Below are 5,550 nucleotides of genomic sequence, written 5' to 3'. Positions count from 1 at the left end.
AAATTCTTGGCTAAATTTCTACAAGCCTTGCCTGCCTAATGCTGGGAATCTCAATACAATTTGGTCCAATGAAGGAGACTAAATCACAATTATTCAATCTTCACACTATAGGCTCTACAAAGCCTATGTGGTTTTACATATATCAATATTCCCTAAGGTGAACTTAAGGCTTTAACAACGCATAATTTATAACTCATTCTCTTGAGTCAGCAAGTTTCTTCTCAAGGAGAAATAAAATGTAATAATATTTAAAATATGAAACAAAATAAAAAGAATAGGTTCATACAATACTTGTGGATAGAATTTCACCAATCTACAACTATACATATCAACTCATAATGAATTATAAAGATCAATCCTTAATCCATTTGGGCAGTATAGAGTAAATCCCCACATAACTTTATTATCAAACCTCACAAGGTAGTGTGCACCCCATCAACCATTGGATAGATGAGATATAAATACAACTCCTAGTCTAAATGTTTTTAACCCCAATTAAAGGACACCAATTAGACAAATGGAATCACTCAACATGAAAATATATGATGAATCAAGTTCATGCATTATTCTCATCCATCAAAACAATAGCCTAATCCAAAGGGACAATGAAGAACATGGGTAATTAATAAACCATGTACCATTTAAGATATAGAGGAATCAATATTGTATTAACTTCATTTGTAAGGAAACACAACAGAGCAGTTTCATTGCATATCCAAAACAAGTAATTTTATGAAAGTAGAAAATTACTTCATAATATCTACTGTGAGAAGTATCTTATGTCATATATACAAATTTTATATATTGACTTTTAAAAAAATTCTTTTTAAATAAGGGTCTTGGTAAATTTTCTTATAAAAATGAAAAGGTGCAACATATCTTTAGACCCCTTCATAAATATAACTAACTAATTCTAAAAGCATAATTGAAAAACATAAAACATAACAATGATTTTAATTTTCCTTTGTTTCATCAGCAACCACGATTTCTTCAGGAGTATCATAAGGAACCTTGAGATAAACTTCAATCCACTTAGCAATCTAGGCGTGAGTAGGCCATACAAAATTTGAAACTATTAGGGAAAAATCTTGCAATTCTACCCAATTCTTTCCCCGAGTGATCTTTACATTAGTTACAAACATTTTAATTTTTGTCTCTGTAGAAATTATCTTATTCAACAATCTGTGGAATGAGTCCATCTAGAAATTCTATTCCTCCTTGAATTTTTATATTACTACTTGAGGTAATTTTGTGAACTCGTGCCTCCATTCTCCCAAATGTTTGATCTTTCTCATTTTCATTTTTTAATGGTTGGGAAACATGAATGATCAACGGAAGCAATTAGATTCAACTTCTCATCCAACCTTGGATGTTCTTGGCTTATATAACTCAAATTATTTGAAAGAAAATCAATGAAATCAATAGTGGTTGTTATCTGTGTAGGGGCATCAGGATCCCTCTTTGTAACTTCAAAGAGTTTTCTTAATTCATACCTAGAGGGTCCCCATTTCCTCTCTATCTCAAAGAGTGTATCTTTTACTTTCACAAAGAAATCTAACATATTGCAATTGTTGTTAAAACCCACATACAATTCATTACATTTATCCAAAATAAGGTTTATTTTGTAAAAAAGAATTTCCTCCAATACTTTGAAAGTACATTCCTCATGATCAAATTTTATGGAAATTTCCTTTTTTGGACTTTCTTTAATATCAACAATTGCTCTTTGGATAATTCAATATTGGATATATTGAGACAAATTACAGCCAGATTAGATGTTGTGGAGACAACCCAAAGGAGAGGAATGCATCTTGATGATGCGAGTGATGATGAAGTAGTAGCACCAAACCCTAATCTAGAACTTGAAGAAGACCAAGATGAGGAAATATTATTGAGAGTATTGTCTAGGGCACATTTGAAGCTTGTCATAGAAGTTGCTCCTTATGATGGAAAGTTGGACACCAATGTTGTGTTGGAATGGATCTTTGATATGGAGAAGTTCTTTGACTATGAAAACACTCTTGATAATAGGAAGGTGAAACTTGTAGTTAATAGGTTGAAAGGTCATGCTTCATTGTGGTGGCAGTATTTATAAACTAGTAGAAAAAGGAGAGGAAAGGAGAAGATCAAGGCTTAGCTGAAAATGGTGAACAAGGTAAAGAAAAAATTCCTTCCTAATAATTACCAAGTTAGCTTGTTCAGAAAGATGTAAAATTTGAGACAAAGAGACATGATTGTAAAAGAGTATAGTAAGGAATTCTATAGATTGGACATCAAATCTAGACATATGGATGATGATGTTCAGAAAATTGCAAGATATCTAAATGGATTGAGATCTAGAATTCAAGATGAGATAAGTTTTTTGAAATTGGAAAGTATGGAAGAATCATACCAAATGCCTTGAAATATGAGGAGATATTGATAAAGAAGCATGAGAAAAGATAAAGAAGTAGAGGTGGTAGATTCCAAAGACGTGAAGGTAGGTCTTATGGTGAAAGTGGCAGATTTGAAAGTTCTATGCAAGATACGGGAAAATCTGAATGAAATAATGATGACAACGACAAGACTAAGTGGAAAGGTGGTAGTTCATATTGAGGAGGTACTAGTTCTTACCAAAGAAGAGGTAATTCTTATTCTAGAGGTGGTTTCCATGGTAATTGTTTCAAATGTGATAAAGAAGGGCATAGATCTTTTGAATGTAGATCATCTAAAAGTGGGAAAGGTAATAGAAATGTTGTGAGTCAAGAAGACATTGAGAGTTCACCTAGTGGACCTAAGGCTAGGGAAAATCTAATGGTGAGAAGAATCTATCATTAGGAGAAGCTTTTCAAGACCAAATGTAAGATGGCTGGAAAATGAAACAAGGTGATCATTGATAGTGGAAGTTCTAAAAATTTGGCATCAGAAAAGTTGGTTACAAAGTTATAGTTGCAAAGGATGAAACATCCTAAACCCTAACGTGTTTCATGGATCAAAGATGATCATAAGAAATTGGTAAGTGAGCAATGCATTGTGAAGTTCAAGATTGAACATTACTTTGATGAAGTTTTGTGTGATATTATGCCTATGGATTGTTATCATATTTTGTTGGGTAGACTTTGGCAATATAATAGATATGTTGTGCATGACCGAAGTTTGAATCAATATACTGTTTGGGTCAATGGGAAGAAGAAAATATTGTTGTCTTTGATTGAAAGTCTAGATGAGGTTAAGTGTACTACTATGAGAATTTGCATGGTTAATCGAAAGCAATTTGAAAAAGAAGTGGAGAAGAATCAAGTTTTTTTGCTATAGTTCCTAGAGGACCAAGTGTTGGTAGTAATGACTAAACAGCATACACTGGTAATGAATGAGTAACAGATCATGGTAGCTGAGTACCAGAAGAAATTGGAAGTTTACTAAATGAGTATAAAAAGATTATTGCAGAAGATATTCCTAATGGTTTATCGCTAGCAAGAAGTATAAGTCATTGTATGGATCTAATTCCTAGAGTTAGTTTGTTGAACAAAGCACCATATAGGTTGATACCTACATAGAATGAAGAACTTAATAGACAAGTGCATGAATTACTACATAAGGGATTAATCAGAGAAATTTTGAGTCAATTTTTTGTACCTACCATATTAGCACCTAAAAAGAATGGAGAATGGATGATGTGTATTGATTCCAGAGCTATTAACAAGATCACAATGAAATATAGTTTTCCTATGCCAAGGATGGATGACATAATGGATTGTTTGAGTGGGGAAAAATATTTTACCAAGACTGATTTGAAGAGTGGTTATCATCAGATCAGAATTAGAGAAGGGGATGAATGGAAGACTGCTTTCAAGACAAAAGATAGTTTGTATGAATGGTTGATTATGCCTTTTGGTTTGACTAATGCACCTAGTACTTTCATGATATTGATGAATGAAGTTCTGAAAATATTTTTGGGTAAGTTTGTGATTGTTTATTTGGATGATATTATGATATTCCATAAGACTAAGGAAGAACATCTTGAGCATGTTAGACAAGTATTGCAAAGATTGAAAGATGAGAAGTTCATGATTAACTTGAAAAAGTGTTCTTTTATGCAAAAAGAGATTGTGTATTTGCGATTTGTAATTTTAGTTGGTGGTTTGATAATGGATTTTGAGAAGGTGAAAGCAATTTTGGAATGGCCTCACCTAAGAATGTGAGTGAGGTAAGATCATTTCATGGTTTGGCTAGTTTCTACAGAAAGTTTATAAAGAATTTCAATGTTTCTTGTAATGTTATGACTGACAGAATGAGAGGAGATAAAAAGGAATGCAAGTGGACACATGGAGTTTATCAGAGTTTTGAGACATTGAAACAAAAGGTTGTTGAGTTTCCTATATTGGCTTTTTCTGATTTCAATAAGGTATTTCAAGTTGAATGTGATGCAAGTAGTAGTGGAATAGGAGTTCTATTAAGTCAAGAAGGTAAACCTGTTGCGTTCTTTAGTGAGAAGTTGAATGGTGCTAAAATAAAGTATTATGTGTATGATCAAGAGTTTTATGCTATTGTTCAATCTTTGAAGAAGTGAAGACATTATTTGATTCCAAAGGATTTTGTGTTGTATACTAATCATAAAGCTTTACATTACTTGGAAAGTCAACATAAATTGAATCAAAGACATATGAAGTGGGTTGAGTATTTGTAGAATTTTACATTTGTGATCAAGCATAAAAGTGGAGTTACTAACATGGTTGTGGATGCATTGAGCAGAAGACGTTCTTTATTGACTAAAATGAAGGTTGAAGTTCTTAGTTTTGATGACATGAAAAGAGTTGTATGATATTGATCCTAATTTTTTTGAGGCATGGAGAAAGTGCAGAGCACCAAATATAACATATCACATCAGTAAGTATGGTGAATATTTCATTCAAGAAGGTATATTGTTCAAAGGTTTTCAATTATGTATACTAAGAAGTTCTATGAGTGTTAATATGACTAAGGAAAAGCATAGTGGTGGATTGGCTAGACATATTGGAATTGATAATACATTGAGTTTGTTGAAGGAGAAGTATTATTGGCCACAGATGTATAAGGATGTTTAGAAGTTTGTGATGGTTTGTGGAGTTTGTCAAGTTTCAAAAGGATTAAGTCAGAATACTAGATTATATACACCTATTTTTATTCCTAAGAAACCTTGATTTTATTCTTGGATTTCTTAAAATAGAAAAGGGGTATGATTCTATATTTGTTATTGTGGATAGATTTTCTAAAATGGCTCATTTTATACCATGTAAGAAGACATCAGATGATGAGTATGTTGTTGAACTTTTCTTCAAAGAGATTGTTAGATCGCATGTATTACCAAGAAGTATTATTTCTGGTAGAGACAGTAAGTTTGTTGGCTATTTTTGGAGAACTTTGTGGCAGAAGATGGGTATTGAATTGAAATTTAGTTCTACATTCCATCTGCAAATTGATGGGAAAACAAAGGTTGTGAATAGAAGCTTGAGAAATTTTTTGAGATGCTTAGTTGGAGATGAAACACATAATTGAGATATGGTATTGGCAAAAGCCAAGCTTGCATATAAT

The sequence above is a fragment of the Cupressus sempervirens genome, chromosome 10 (assembly GCF_028749045.1).
Source record: "Cupressus sempervirens isolate cs-2001-9-10 chromosome 10, ASM2874904v1, whole genome shotgun sequence".
Classification (NCBI taxonomy): domain Eukaryota; kingdom Viridiplantae; phylum Streptophyta; class Pinopsida; order Cupressales; family Cupressaceae; genus Cupressus; species Cupressus sempervirens.
This window is presented reverse-complemented; position numbering follows the sequence as displayed.